Below are 15982 nucleotides of genomic sequence, written 5' to 3' on the forward strand. Positions count from 1 at the left end.
GTCTCCAGTTGGACTCAGCTTCTCTGCCTTCCTCCAAGCCTCCCCTACCCCTGAGGACCCGGCCTCCCTCATCCTCCTCCCTGCTTTCCACCTACCCACCGGTTGGTGCGATTTATAAGCACGGAAATCCCCTTAATCCCTGAGATATGTGGTTTATTTTACCCAAGAATTCAGAGAGCTGCATCCTCTCTCTCTCAAACTGAATTACAACACACGCACGGAATATTGATTCCAGGCGTGTGGAATTTTAATCCCCAAGTTCCCACACAGTGCTTCTATCCATGGCGAATTAGCCCACCATCTCAGCATGTCCCAACAGCGGGGGCAGAGGAGCTCCTCCAGCCATGCTACTGCTCACAGTCACTCGAGGGGAATGAGGGGATCTAAGTGTTCATGTCCCACTCCTGTGACTTCGTGTTTGCTTCAGGTGATGTGTACAATTCTGTTTTGTATTTCTTTGGAGCCCAACATCAATAGGATATTTAAAAGTCCCCCAGCTGCCAGCAAAGCCAAAGCCAGGGAACCATCTTAAATATGTCACCAGCCATTAACTGTGAGGAGGGATGAATTATGCCTGCCATCCTCACCAGGTGCATTGGGAAGTCACTCATGGGGGCAGCCTGCATTGTGATGGGGGAAGTCCCAGCCTCATGGCATGCCTGTGACTGTCCCAGGACACTGGACTGGGTTTCCAGAGACCCAGCAGCTCTGTCTGCAATTAGGTGGGGTTTTTAACTCCTATGATATGCCAAACCCTGTACCTGGCACCATAACCTCAATCATTCTCTCATTTCCTCATTGCAGATGAGAACTAAGAGGCTCATAGCTATTAGTCATACTACTGAAAGTCACACAGCTCCTAAGAAGCAGAAACACATCTACTCCCAGAATCTTTTTACTTTTTGTTACAATTTCACACCCAAAGAAGCCTCTGTCTACCTCATATATGGTTTCGACCACAAACCCCAATAGTATCACCAGGCCCAGGTGTCCACATTTTAATATTAATACAACAGGAACTCAGAGATATTAAATGACCTGGGCAAAGACACACAGCCATGTAGTTAAAAGGAGAGTAGTCTCGAAAACCTGGACTGCTACAACCTTTCAGGTTTATGCTAAACACTGAAAATACCTGATGAATAAGACACAGTCACTGTCATCAGAAAACTTGACAGTTACGTGGGGTGGACCACAATATTGTATGTAATTTAGAGTGTAAAATATTATCTTACTTGTATGTGATGAGTGTCTTGGGACCCAGGGATGGAGTAAGTCATTGACAGAGGAGGCGACATTTACATTTGTAATAGTCAGGTTTGCATTGCTATAATAAAAGCACCTGATGCAGCCTACTTATGAAGTAAGTGAAGGTTTATTTCAGCTCATATTTCAAGAGGGTCAAATCCAAGGTTGAATGGTTCCATGGATCTGATCCTCTGGTGAGGGTGGCATATCCATGGCAATCAATATTCCCATCACAATCTGGGAAGCAGAGGAAGAGGAAGAGGCTAGGGTCTAAGGATCTCTTTCAAGGACATGTTTTACAATGACCTAAGGACTTCACACTAGGCTTTACCTCTTCTTAATGGTTCACAACGCTTCAAATACTGCTACAGTGGGAACCAAGCTTTTACATATGAGATATGCTATCCATATTCAAATTATGGCAGAGATGGTCCGTTAAAAATGGGGAGGAATGAAGAAACACGCATTGATTAGAATTCCCTGAGAGCCTCTGTTACCCCACAAACTTATTGCTGAGTGGCAGTTAGCTATAAGCATCAACATCTGAATGTCAGACAGCCCTTCCTATGATACTGGAGATGCTCTAGAGCCACTCTGTCCAGTACAGTGTTCCAGTGCTCTGCCACCCTGGATACACGTTCCTGCCTTACACTTGAAATGTGGCTCATTAACCTTAGGAACTGAATTTGTCATTCATGTTACTCTTAATTCATGTTTCAACTTAAAAAGTCACATATGGCTAGTGAATCTCATATAGGATGGCACAGCTGTGGCTGGTGAGCTGCAGTGGGGAAGTGGGGACACCGCATCAACCTTGCCAGAGGCTGGCACATTAACTTTTATGTGGCGGTCTCCAGACAAGTGCTGGCATTCTGGTCCAGGTGCTCCAACATCTATTTGGTGGCCCCTAGCATCATGTGACACATGGGACTGGGGACCAGCAGCCACCCATATCATCTCCTAGCCCTACCATCCCCTCTAAGGAGAATGAAAGATGAGGTGCTATGAGAGACAGTCCCCATAGCACCTTCTTTTCTGCAATCCTGTCACTATGGGAATGGGTCTCTGCCACTGAAGTGGAGCAGGAGGACCGCAAGTTGTTCCTAGAGAGGCAAGGGGGCTGTGGGTCCAACTGTGTTGGGGAACTCAGTTGTTCCTGGTACCCAGGACTGGGATAGTACCCTTGCCTCTCTGAAGTCCATTCTTGACAGAGAGGCCAGAGGGATTCCATAAATGCTAAGCCAGATTAAGGTACTCCTTGCCCATAACTCTCCAACAGTTCCCATCATAACACAAAAGCCAAAGTCCTTATAATGACCTGCATGGCCCACACAGTCCGTCAACCTTCTTTTCCTTTGACTCCATCAGTTACTTTCCTCTCCCATGCCACAGGTCTATCCCAGCCACAGTGACCCTGCTGCTCCTAGAAAATACTTGGCACAGTCTGCCTCACGGCTTTGGTGCTGCCCTCTCCTCTGCCTAGAGCATGCTTCCCTGGTCAGCTGCATGACCCACTCCTGAGTTTCTTCATGCCTTTCTCCAAATGCCAGCTTCCTGGTGAAGTGCTTCCTGCACACCTACTTAAAGTTGCAATGCCACTGCTCTAATCCTCTGTTCATTTCCCCTGGTCTCTTTTCTTCCTAGCCTTATTGCCGGCTGCTAAAATATAGCTTTTAGGTACTCATTTGATTTATTATCTAGTTCCTTTACTTGAATATGAGCTCTATAAAGCTATTTTTGCTGCTTTGTACTCCACTATATTGACAGTGTCTAAAAGAGTGTCTGTTAGAATTTAGTCCACAAATAAATATTTGGAGAATAAGAGAAAAAAAGGAATAAATGGGTCAAAATCACCATATCTCACTACCCAAAGGTAACCACTGCTAAAAGTTTACTGTATTCCCATCTAGATTTTCTTCTACTGAGCCTTCTTTTGACCAAGTTAAGTAGGAGTCCTCTGGTCACCAAAAGGGTGCTGAGGAGAGAGGGAGAGACACTTCAGAGGCAGGGTTTGTTTACTTGGCCACAGGCTTAAAGAAAAATTTGGGGATTTTTTTTTGGTAGTATTGGGGTTCCTGGAAACCCTTCTACCTCCGGGCTACACTCCCATACACCTATTTTTTATATATTTTTATTTGGAAACAGGGTCTCTTAAGCCAACAAGGCCAGCTTCAAACCTGTGCGATCCTCCTGTCTCCACCTCCCAAGCACGGGGATTACAAGTGTGTACCTCCATGCCTGGCCTAAAATTTGGGGAATCTTTAAGCATTGAAAAGGGACTCTGCACCATCCCATGTATTAATCAAAAGTAATGCTCAGTCATAAAACAACTGTAATGCAAACAATGTTCCAGGGTTTTTTTTCATTTTAATGAATTTAGTGCTCTTAAATATGTATATACATACATATTATGTATATATGTTTATATATACATGTAAATATATATTAAAAACAAATTTGCTTCTTTTTTATGTGTAGTACTAGGGATTGAACCTAGAGATGTTCTACCATTGAGCTATACCCCTACGTCTTTTAATTCTTTATTTTGAAGCAGGGTCTGGTTAAGTTGCTGAGACTAGCCTCAAACCTGTGACCCTCCTGTCTCAATTCCCAAGTACTGGAATTACAGGCATGCACCACCACACCTAGCTCCCAGTTGCTTCCTTTGAAAATCATAATTGTTCCTCCTGCTTTGTTAGTACCCCGGATTGTCTCCCCAGCATGGTTTCCTCAATGCTTTCAGAAAAAGGGCTCTGATTTTTCCCTGGGGAACTCTTTCTCATCTCCAACCATTATAATTAGTGAGAATGGGCCTCCCTTCTGCCTTCAGAGATGAGGAGTAATTTTGTGAGAATTCAGAAAATGTCCTTGGGCAGTGTGATATGAAGACACTTCAAGATATGATGCTGGCAGTATTTTGTTATAAGAGTGGACCTGGAGTGAGTGTAGATCACCATGTAGAATTGGAGCCAGTGTGGCATAATTCCGAGAAGAAAGATGAAGAGAAAGCAGAACTTTGGTAGCATGACTTGTACTACTAGATCAAACTTTGCCTAAATCCCATATTTCTGCTTAACTTTTTTTCAGTTATATGATCCAATAAATTCTGTGTTGGCTTAAGTTAGTTTGACTGGAGCTTTCTGTCACTTGAAATCAAAAAGATTCCTAACAGTGATATCTTAGGAACATGAATCATAGCAGGGAGAAATGAATAGATTTCAGCACCTTTCTAGATGTATTGAAACTGACATATTCTAACAACCTTTTCTTTTTGGCTCGACAAAGACTGCCTCCTTTCTATTGAAAGTCACATCTTGGTTGTTTTATAATTCCATAGATCAGGTTATAAACTCCGCAAGGGCTAAAATTGTGTCCGTTTTGTTCACTGCAGTATTCTCTGCACCTAAAACAAAGACTGGTCCTTGAATGTACCATACATGTCTAATAGCAGCCTGCCCGCCTGAATGAATGAATAAATGAGTGAACCTGAGGCATAGAGTTACCTGCTCCAAGTCACATAGTTATTGAGATAATAATATAGAGAATCCACATACCGCTTCATTGACACACAGTGTAAACATTCTTAACTCATTAGGAAAGAGGAAATAACTAACATCTGCTGTGATCCCTTCCTGAGCCTGGCACACTTTGCACATTCAGAGCAGTGTCTTTCTTATTACATGTGAATCCCTCACTGCACGTGCACAGTACCAAAAGAAGGGGTTTTTGTTGGTTTGTTTTTGTTTAGTTTAGTTTAGTTTTGTTTTGTTTGTGGTACTGGGGATTGAACTTTGGAGATATTCTCCCTCCAAGCTACACTCCCCCCAGTCCTGTTGATTATTTTGTTTGTTTTTTAAAACAAGAACTTGCTAGATTGCTGAGAGTCTCACTCCTTTGCTGAGGCTGGCCTCTAACCTGTGATTCCCCTGTCTCAGTCTCCAAAGTACTGGGATTCCAGGAGTGTACCACCACATCCTACAAGAGTACGATATCTTTGTTCTTATTTTACAAATGAAGAAACTGATGTGCAGAACATCTTTTTGAATATCATAAAGCTGTAGTTGGGCGTGGTGGCGCGTGCTTGTAATCCCAGCATTTGGGAGGCTGAGACAGGAGGATTGTGGTTCACAGACAGCCTCTAGTATTTAGTGAGGCCCTTTGCAAGTCAGTGTGACCCTGTTTCAAAAATAAAGAGTAAAAAATAGGGCTGGGAGTGTATCTCAATGGTAGAATGTCCCTGGATTCCATCTTCAGTACCGCAATAAATAAATAAATAAATAAATAAATAAATAAATAAATAAAATACAAAGCTGCTTTGTAACAGAAAACATAACTCAGGCCAAAGGAGTCCTGACATGGTACCTTGGCCATGGTCAATGTCAGAAAATTCTACAGATAGCTAAAGCCACATGTACCAGGTGGTTCTTACCAGATTTCACTGTAGAAACTTGCACTTTTGTGACCCTGATGTACAAAACAGAATGAGACCACCTTCTCTACACAAATTATGCTCATGTGGGTTGATGGGAGACGAATATACAGAGATTTGATGCTTGTGATATCATCATTCTTGTGAGCTCTGTGTTGGCATATGAGGGGAGCAGGAGCATGATGTAGTCAGAGGGGTGTGTGTGTGTGTGTCACATAAATGGTCTCAGAACTACACGACTATGATTTCTGGAGCCCCATCCTAGTATGATGTAGATGCATCATAATGAAGACAAGCAATAGAATCTTCTGGTCACATCTAAACCCAAGATGTATTCCCAGCATGGCCACAGTTTCAGCATAGCATGCAATACCAGTTCCCTGAACATTATCAGCAAAGGAGTCTGGGCAATGGTGTCCAGGGCAACTGACCATCAGCCAGAACAGATGTTTGGTCCGACTGCCCACTCCAAGCAGTGCTACTTATTCCTTCAGTCCAGCAGCCTTCATCTGCTCTTTTATGCTCAAAATGGCTGTATTTGGTAAAGCCATTAATCAGCTTTGCTTGTCTGTGATAAAATACCTGAGATAAACAACTTAAAAGAGAGAAAGGTTCATTTTGGCTCATGGTTCCAGTCCATGATCACTTGGCTCTGCTGCTTTTGGCACAATATGGCATGGCAGAAGTGTGTGGTAGAGGAGACCTATTCACCTCATGGCATCCAGGAAGCAAAGAAAGGGATATAGAAAGGGTCTGGACTCCCAGTGTTCCCTTCAAGTGCATGTCCCCAATGGCCTATCTCCCTCTAACTAGGCCCCACCTCCTAAAGGTTCCACTATAGCCCCATAGCACCACAAGTGGGGAACTTAAACACATGAGCCTTTGGGAGACATTTAAAATCCAAACTAGTAACGTGAGGGCCTTGTGATGACACAGCCCAGCTCTGTGCAAAAGGCCTTATCTCCACTGTCGTGCTTGGTGACCTGGGAAAAGCCTCTCCACACTGTGCGCCTCAGCAACCTCACTGGGGGAGGGTAGAGTTTGGGTTATAGAATACCGAAGTCCCCTTGTTCCATGGCACTTTAGCAGAAATTTCTAGAAAAAGAGATGAAGAAATGTGTCTGAAGATCCTCAAATAGTGTTTGTAGGGGGAGGTCCTGACTGAAATTTTCCGCTGATGGGCATTCATACTTTTGATGACAGTTTAGCCCCCAATTCCAGCCTTCTGAGAGAAGCTGGGAAGAAAAGTGGAGAGTGGTGAGGGAGGGTGAGGGCAGGCCTTACAGATTTCACCGGCACTGACTCACCTGGGCACTGCTTGTTCCTCCCTACTTTGCAAGGAAAAACATAAAAGTGTGTGCGTGTATATTTTTCTTTTTAACTCACTCAGGTCACAGGGGAAAGGGAGAAAGTAAACATCTGAGAGAAAGAGAAGATTACTCTCCTTTGTGTTTTTTCTTCTGTGGAGCCCAGCGCCCAGAATGTACTGCAAAGGACAGGGTGGGGGCTGCTCACACCCCTGCAGCCTTTGAAGGCAGTCGGCCTCTCCAAAAACAAGAACGGGGAGGGGTCTGCTGACTTCTCACCTTCTCAAGGCTCTAAAAATAATCAGAGCGTGGGGGTTCTAAATCAGGAACAAAGACAAAACAAAGGGTTAATGAGAGGACATGAGTTTGATGTTTCCTTGCATAAACACAGAGCCAGCAAAGAGCGAAGGCACTAGAGGCTGACCTTGGCCCCACGGGGAACCTGGACACCTTTTAGCCTTTAAAATGCTGTGCTTTGCTGCTTCTTCATCATATTTGCAAAGGGCGCCCTATGTCCTGCTCTCTGGGCCAACCTTCCTCAAAAGTATGCCCCTTCGTCTATCCTTTTTATGCTTTTATTGGTGTATTGTAGATTCCCATCATCATGTAATTCAGAGTGATAGTGGCATACAGGCACACAGCACGTGGTGAGCGTCCCCTTGGCTCCTTCTCCTCTTCCTTCCTTTCCCCATACAAGATATTGAGATTGGCATTGGTAATTTCACATGTGTACATAACATCTGTGGAATGTTTCCTTCATCAAGTCTTCCTCCCTCTCACCACCACCCTCCTCTAGACCCCCTCCATTAATGAGGTTTCTCCTCCATTATCTAAAGTCCCGCTGGTATTCCAATTACTCCCCAGCTTCTGTATATGAGATAAACATATGACCCTTCACTTTCTGTGGCTGCCATTTTGCTTATCTTGAGCCCCCTTCCCTGCAGCTTCACCCATCACCCTGATCAAAGCCTAACTGTAAGGTCTAACTCACACTAAAGAGTGAGTGACCAAAGGGGCCTCTTTGTTTTAGAGGTAGCAGCTCCTATTTACTTTGGGTCTCCCCTTTGTTCATGCTCTGTGCGTGGTTTTGGTGCATTCTCATACCACTAAGTACCATTACTCATAGGAAAAAAGACAGGGGGTGAGTTTAACCTACGCAGAATCCCAGACTCCCAGCCAAAAACCCCAGGCAATCAGATTCTAGAACCAAAATTGTTAACTCTCACGCCCCTGCATTAGCAGGAAGGGAATTAAGTAGTGAGGCATTAACTAGAAGCTTAAAGCCACAATAGAGACATAGGAAGGCACAGTAATGCCTGACAGTAAGGAATATTGACTCTCAGATGACCCATCTTCTGAAAAGAATATAGCTGCTGTCTGCCAGTGTGAATGAACCTGGAGAGATGTCTGCTTGCTACCATCCTGACCCTGCACACTGCACCAAGCTCTTTAAGGAATTCCGCACACACATCTATCTGGCTGTTTGTAGTCCAACCAGGAAGCTCCTGTGCCGATCAAATGTCATGTTACTAGCAATCACGCTGCACGTGTGAAGATGTGTCTTCTGGGGGTGGAGCGTAGGGAAAGAAAAATTCTGAGACAAAAAAACCAAGTGATAAATCACCACTGCAGGTCTCTGCTAATCCCATTCAGATAGCATATCAAGGTTTCTGGCCTCAAGGAGGTACTCACACAATGTTTGCTGGATGAATGCGTGAAGAGATGAATAAAGGAATGAATGGTGAAAAAAATGAGCAAACTGACTCATAGCTCCCTCCCTTCTTTGGTTCTTCTGTGTTCTTGATGTCATCTGTGGTATTTCCTCCAGCTATAGAATACTCCCCCATTAGATGGGGGTGTGAATTCTGACTGGCTGTGCTGAGCTGCAGCCTGAGCACCTCTTGCCAGCTCCGTGTGATGCTTGTGTTCCTGGGCTGTGAGTCACACTTTGGGTAGCAAGGGTTCAGGACACCTAGGTCTTACTCTTGTCTGTTGTCACACTTCAAAGTCACAAAAGAAGGGAGTCTCATCTGTTCTGTGATTATTATTTGTGCTTATCTTCTCCAGTCATTTAATCAGTGTGTGTGTGTGTGTGTGTGTGTGTGTGTGTGTGTGTGCGCATGCACGCATGCACACACATATGTGTTTTACTATAAAGCTTTATTCTAGGGTACAGGGCATTCTGTGTTGTCTTTTACCTTTCTTTTTGTTTTCTTTTTGTGGTACTGGGGATGGAAACCAGGGACATTCTACTTCTGAGCTACACCCTCAGCCCTATTTTTTATTATTTACTTTGAAACAGGGTCTCAGTGAGTTGCAAGGGGCCTCACTAAGTAGTAGCTGAGGCTATCCATAAACCACACTCCTCCTGTCTCAGCCTCCCAAATGCTGGGATTAGAAGCGTGTTCCACCACTCCTGACATCTTTTATCTTTCACTTGTACTAGACAAGGATTTTCTAAGAACCTAATGAAGCTTAAATCTCAGCTCTCCTAACTTACAAATAGGCCCCACCTCAGACTCTCAGATGTAGACACCAAAATATTTTCACACTTGTATATGATTTTGCCGATTTACAAAAACAAAGAGGGTCACACAATTTATATAAACCTCTAGTCCTACATAAATCTGGATCCATCTCCACATTTGTCTAGTCATATTTCTTAGAAAGTAGATAAATATGTCTCTGGCACCCATGTCTCTATCAAAAGCAGAAAAATAAAGGCAAAGAGAGCTATAAGATTTAAGAAAAATTTTAAAGAGCAGAATACCTTGGGTAAGGGGGAAATATACTTATTTAAATATGTAATCACTCGGTTCTGGTTTGTGATTCAGGCTACCCACTCAGCCCAGGTAAGCACAGGAATTTTTATACCTTTATTGGGACATTGTAGCCTCACATCATAACATAGTTCAAAGTGATAGTGACATACATGTACACAGTACTTTGTGAGCTTCCTTCAGCTCCCTCCTCACTCATTCCCCTTCCCCATACATGATATTGAGACTGGCCTTGGTACTCATGCATGTGCATAATGTCAGTGGAAATGTTTTCTTCATTAATTTCTCTCTCTAACCTCCTCTCCTAGACCTTCCCCCCGTTTCTCCTCCATTGTCTAAGTCCCTCTGTATGCTGATTACTTCCTAGCTTCCACATATGAGAGAAAACGTTTGACCCTTCACTTTCTGTAACTGTCTAATTCCACTTAACATAATGTTCTCCAGGTCTATCCATTTTCCTACAAATGACATAATTATGTTTTTCTTTATTGCTGAGTAGAATCCCATTGTGTGAATATCCCATAATTTTGTAATCCACTCATTCATCTGCTGATGGACACCTAGATTGGTTTTATAATTTGGCTACTATAAACATAGTTATGTATGTATCACCATAATATTCTGATTTCAGTCTCTCTGGAAAAATACCCAGAGTGGTATAGCTGGATAATATGGTGGTTCCATTCCCAGTCTTCTGAGGAATCTTAACACTGATCTCCATTGCAGCTTTACTAATATGTAATCCCACCAACAGTGCAGAAGTGTTTCTATTTCCCACATCTTCACCAACATTTATTGTTTTTTGACTTCTTGATGATTGCTATTCTAATTGGAGTTACATGGAATCTCAGTGTAGCTGTGATTTGCATCTGCCTAAGTGCTAATGATGTTGAATATTTTTTCATATATTTATTGGCCCTTTGTATTTTTTATTTTGTGAAGTAAATATTTAATTCACGTGCCCATTTCTTGATTGGTTTTTTTTTAGCTTTAAGTTTTTAAGTACTTTGTATATTCTAGATATTACTTCTCTATCAAAGGAGTAGCTGGCAAAGATCCTTGCCCATTCTGTAGACTCTCTTTTTAGACTCTTGGTGATTTTGTTTGCCAAACAAAAACTTTTTTAGTTTAATCTCACTCCATTTATTAATTCTTGTTTTAATTTTCTGGGCTTTGAAGGTCTTACTGAGGAACTTTCTACCTACCTCTGTGCTGGAGAGTTGGACCTATGCCCTTCACTAGTAATTTCAGTTTCTGATCTAATTTCAAGGTCTTGGATCCATCTTGAGTTGACTCTTGTGTAGGGTGACAGTTTCAGATTCAATTTCATTTTCTACAAATGGATAACCAGTTTCCCCAACACCATTTGTTGAAAAGGTTGTCTTTTCTCCAACATATATTTTTGGCACCTTCGTAAAATATCAGTTGGCTATTACTATGTAAATTTGCATCTGTATTTTCTATTCTCTTCCAATGGTCTATATGTCTGGGGTCTTTTGTTTTTTGTTTGTTTGTTTGTTTGTTTGTTTGGTGGTACTGGATGTGGAACCCAGAGGCTTTCTACCTCCAGGTTATACTCCAGACCTATTTTTTATATTTTATCTAGAAACAGGGTCTCACTAAGTTGCTGAGAGCCTCACTAAGTAGCTGAGGCTGGCTTTGAACCTGTGCTATCCTCCTGTCTCAGCCTCCCAAGCACTGGGATTACAAGTGTGCACCACCAGGGACTTCCGGGAAGATGGCGACTGAGAAAAGCGGGGCTTAAGAGCCCCACTAACAACCAATCTCTATTACCACAAAATCAGCGCCTTTCATAGCCAGAAAACACCATCACCAGAGAAACAAAAAAATCACCAGCCCCAGAGAGGAGGGGGTCTCATAACAGAGCTCAGAGCCACAGAGGAGATACGCCGGCCTCACGGCCAAGGACACGGCAGCAGCGCCTTACTGCCGATGGCAGCGGCGAGCTCACCGGACGGCTACGGCTACAGACCAATGCACTCAACAGCCCACCAGGCTCCAGAGAGGAGCGGCGGACAGCGAGCCGAGGTGAGCCGCTGCGGAAGAGCCCAGGGGGATTCGGCAGATTTTTCGGCGCAAGGAGCATCTAAAGCTCCCAGTGGCTGGGCTCAGCACACGCTGCAGGGACTCAGAGCAGAGCTCAAAACCAGAGAAGAAATACGCCAGCCTCATGGCCGAGGGCGTGGCAGCGGCACCATATTGCTACCAGCGGCAGCGGCAGCAGCGGCGAATTCAACAAGTCCACTACAGCCCCATCTGCGTATTCAACAACAGTGAGTCAAATTGTGGGCCCCAGAGGAGAAATCCCAGTACTGACTCCCAGGGACTTGACCCAGTGGGGGAGTGGAGGTGGCAGAGATATCACACCATAGGAGAACGCCCAACCTGGCACTCCCCATAGTCTAAAGCAGCCTCTATTGACTCCCTGGGTCTGAGAATTTGCGATACAACCCAGTAAAGGAGTAGTGGTGACTGAGATACCACAGACTCAAGATCCAGAGCACCTTAAATGAAGTAGTAGTGACCCAAGGGAAGAACCCAGAGAAGGCACAAACTCCCGAAATCATGGGAAAGAGGAATAACAATGGAGCAATGAATGCCCACAATCCCACAACATCAGAACTCAATAAAACAGAAATTCAGAGATTTCTAGAAGATCAAATCAGGAAAATAACTGTAGAAATAATAGAGGTGTTTCGAAAAGAATTCAGAAAGAGCCAAAAAGAGATAAATGATGCAATTAATGAAGTAAAGGCCTCAATTTAAAGTATAAACAACCGATTAGACCACATGGAGAATAGAATCTCGCTCTTAGAAGATGATCAATCCAAAAATGAACGCATAGTTTCTAATCTAGAAAAAAATATCCGACAGCAGGAATCTGACATTGAAGAAATATGGGCCCATTTTAAGAGAGCTAACCTAAGAATAATTAGAATAGAGGAGGGAAAAGAAGGTGAAACCAAATGGGATCAACAATATCTTCAAGGAAGTAACAGCAGAAAATTTTTCAAACATAGAGCAAAAGGTCGATACACAGGTCCAGGAAACTTATAGAACTCCCTTTAGACAGGATCAGAGAAGAGGATCCCGCCACATAATTGTCAAAATGACCAATGTGGAAGCCAAGCAGAGAATCTTAAAGGCAACAAAAACAAAAGGCCAAGTGACATTCAGAGGCAAACCAATTAGAATCACTCCAGATTTTCCAAACCAAGTCATGAGAGCCAGAAGGGCTTGGAGTAACATATTCCAAACTCTGAAAGAAAACAACTTCCAGCCAAAAATTTCCTACCCAGCAAAACTTTCTATCAAATTAGATGGGGAAATAAGAAGCTTCCATGACAAACAGAAACTGAAGGAATTTATGTCTTCAAAAGCAGCACTAGAGAAAATACTCAAAGAGATTAACTACAAAGAAGAAATAGGTAACACACACCAGAACCAGAGAAACAGATTTTCCATCCAACAGAAAACTAAGATTAGTTATCTGTGGAGATTCATTATTTATGTTAGTCTTATACCTATCTCTAAATGGTATTGTTTGCTTTTATTGTTAATTTTTTGGATTTCTAGTTGGAATATTAATATACCTTCAGATATAGTATTTGGAAATATTTTATCCCATTCTATCAGTAACTTTTAACTCTGTTTACATTGTCTTTGGATATACAATATTTTATTTTTTAGGGAGTTTGTATACCCTTTTGTTGCCTGTGCCATTGAAATCATATCCAAGAAATCACTGCCAATTTCAGTGTTGTGAGGTTTTATGACCCAGATTTTCTTCTAAAAGTTTATAGTCTTAAGATTTATATTTAGGTCTTTTATCTATTTTGAGTCAATATTTGTATATGGGATTAGGTAAGGGTCCAGTTTTATTCTTTTTCATGTAATTATTATTTTTCAACAATATTTAGTTAAAAGATTATTATTTCCTCCACCAAATGTTCGTGGAAACCTTGTCAAAAATAACTTGACAATATATGGAAGAATGTATCTCTAGGCTTTTATTTAACTCCAATAGTTTATATATCTGCCTTTAGAACAGTACTACACTGTTTCAATTACTGTAGCTTTATATGGTTTGAAATATATATCTTCTAGCTTTGTTCTTTTTCGAGATTGTTTTGGGTATCTAGAGTCCATATTACATATTAGGATAGATTTTTTCTTGAAAAATAAATATATAAATATATGATAGTTTCACCTAAAAAAAAGAAAACAATATTCTCTGGTAAGAAAGAAAGCAAAAAGAAATATTAAAATGTTATCTTTAAGTTATCAAAAGCTTGGTATCAGACAAATGAAACTGTTATGTGAGATTGTCATTTTTAATTTTGGATAAATTGCTATAATACTAGATGTCAACCACTAAGCTAAGCATGGGAAGGAGGGATGGAGAGGGAATGGGGTGGGGATAGGGTAGGGGATGACTGGGTGATGTGTGCATGTATGTCTACAAAAGTATTTTGTATCCCACTATGATGTATGAATACAATACACCAATAAAAAATTAAAAAAAAAAACAAGTATGAACCACCACACCCAGCTATGTCTGTTTTTTAAGACACTGACATTTGCAACTACAAGTCTGGCCTTTAGTAAAGAAACAAAGAAACATCAACAGAAAAAAAATCCCCACCTTGTGTCAGCCCATTATCCAGTAGAACTTCCCAGAACCCATCAGCCTTGGGCTCTGGGAAAATCGAGCTCAACATCTTCACCTATCCAGGGAGAATCTTCGAGTCTATGACATAGTTGCACAGTACACACTATCATGACAGGGAAGGGTATCTGCTCCGAGTAATGTATTACCACAAATCTGGGTGACACTATTACAAACCTCACAATCACCTGCTCCATCAGAGTGTCTGCAGCTGTGGGGCGCCTCTGACCAGTCCTATTCAACCTTGACTACATACCTTGAATCATTTGGGAAGCTTTAGAAAACATTGTCACCTGGGTCACATCCCCCCCAAATGGTTCTGGTTTAATTAGTCTAGGATGTGATCTGGATGGTGGCAGTTTTTGAAGTCTCCCAGGTGACTGTAATACACAAGCATGAGTAAGAGCTACTGCTTTAGACTATCAGAAGAAGGAGGATGCCAGAACTTCAAAACTACAGCAGCAGCAGCACCTGCTAATGTGTGAAAAATAGAAAGCCCTAAGCCCTACTGTAGACCTCCTGAATAAGAATCTGCATCTTATCAAGATACTGGGTGGATTTGCCTGCTCACTAAGTTTTTTGTTGTCGGGGTTTTTTTTTTAATGGTACTGCTGATGGAACCCAAGGTCATTCTACCTCCAAGCTACACCCTCAGCCCTATTTTTTATTCTTTTTTTCCTTTTTCTGAGGTACTAGGGATGGAATCCAGGGGCATTCTACCTCTGAGCTACACCCCCAACCCATTTTTTTTATTTTATTTTTAGTTATTATTATTATTATTATTATTATTATTAGTGGTGGTGGTGGTGGTGGTGGTGGTACTGGGTTCCTGGAAACCCTTCTACCTCCGGGCTACACTCCCAGACCTATTTTATATTTTTATTTGGAAACAGGGTCTCTTAAGCCAGCGAGGCTGGCTTTGAACCCGCGTGATCCTCCTGTCTCCGCCTCCCAAGCACGGGGATTACAAGCGTGCGCCACCACGCCCGGCTTTATTCTTTATTTTGAAACAGGGTCTCACTGAGTTGCAAAGAGCCTCACTAAGTAGCTGAGGCTGTCTGAGAACCATGATCCTCCTGTCTCAACCTCCCAAATGCTGGGATTACAAGCGTGCGCCACCACGCCCGGCTATTTTTTTTATTCTTTATTTTGAAACAGGGTCTTGCTGAGTTGCAAAGGACCTCAGTAAGTATTAGCTGAGGTTGTCTGCAAACTGAAATCCTTCTGTCTCATCCTCCCAAATGCTGGGATTACAAGTGTGCACCACCACATTCGGCTCCCTGCCCACTAAGTTTTGAGAAGCACACTCTAGAAATTATTAGTTTCCTGATCAACCTCCTCCATTTGCAAAGGCAGAAATTGGAAGCCAATCACATGAAAATGTTTGGCCAGGTTCCTCTGATGCTTGCTGAAGTCTCTGGTCTTCCATCTTCCAACTTCAACCAGACTTTCTCTCACTCGGCTAGACTCTGAGTCATTCTAGAAGGGCACTGAGAGTCAAAGACATAGTTTCCATGTTCAAGTTGCA

The sequence above is a fragment of the Muscardinus avellanarius genome (assembly GCF_963383645.1).
Source record: "Muscardinus avellanarius genome assembly, chromosome: X".
In the NCBI taxonomy this organism is placed as follows: Eukaryota; Metazoa; Chordata; class Mammalia; order Rodentia; family Gliridae; genus Muscardinus; species Muscardinus avellanarius.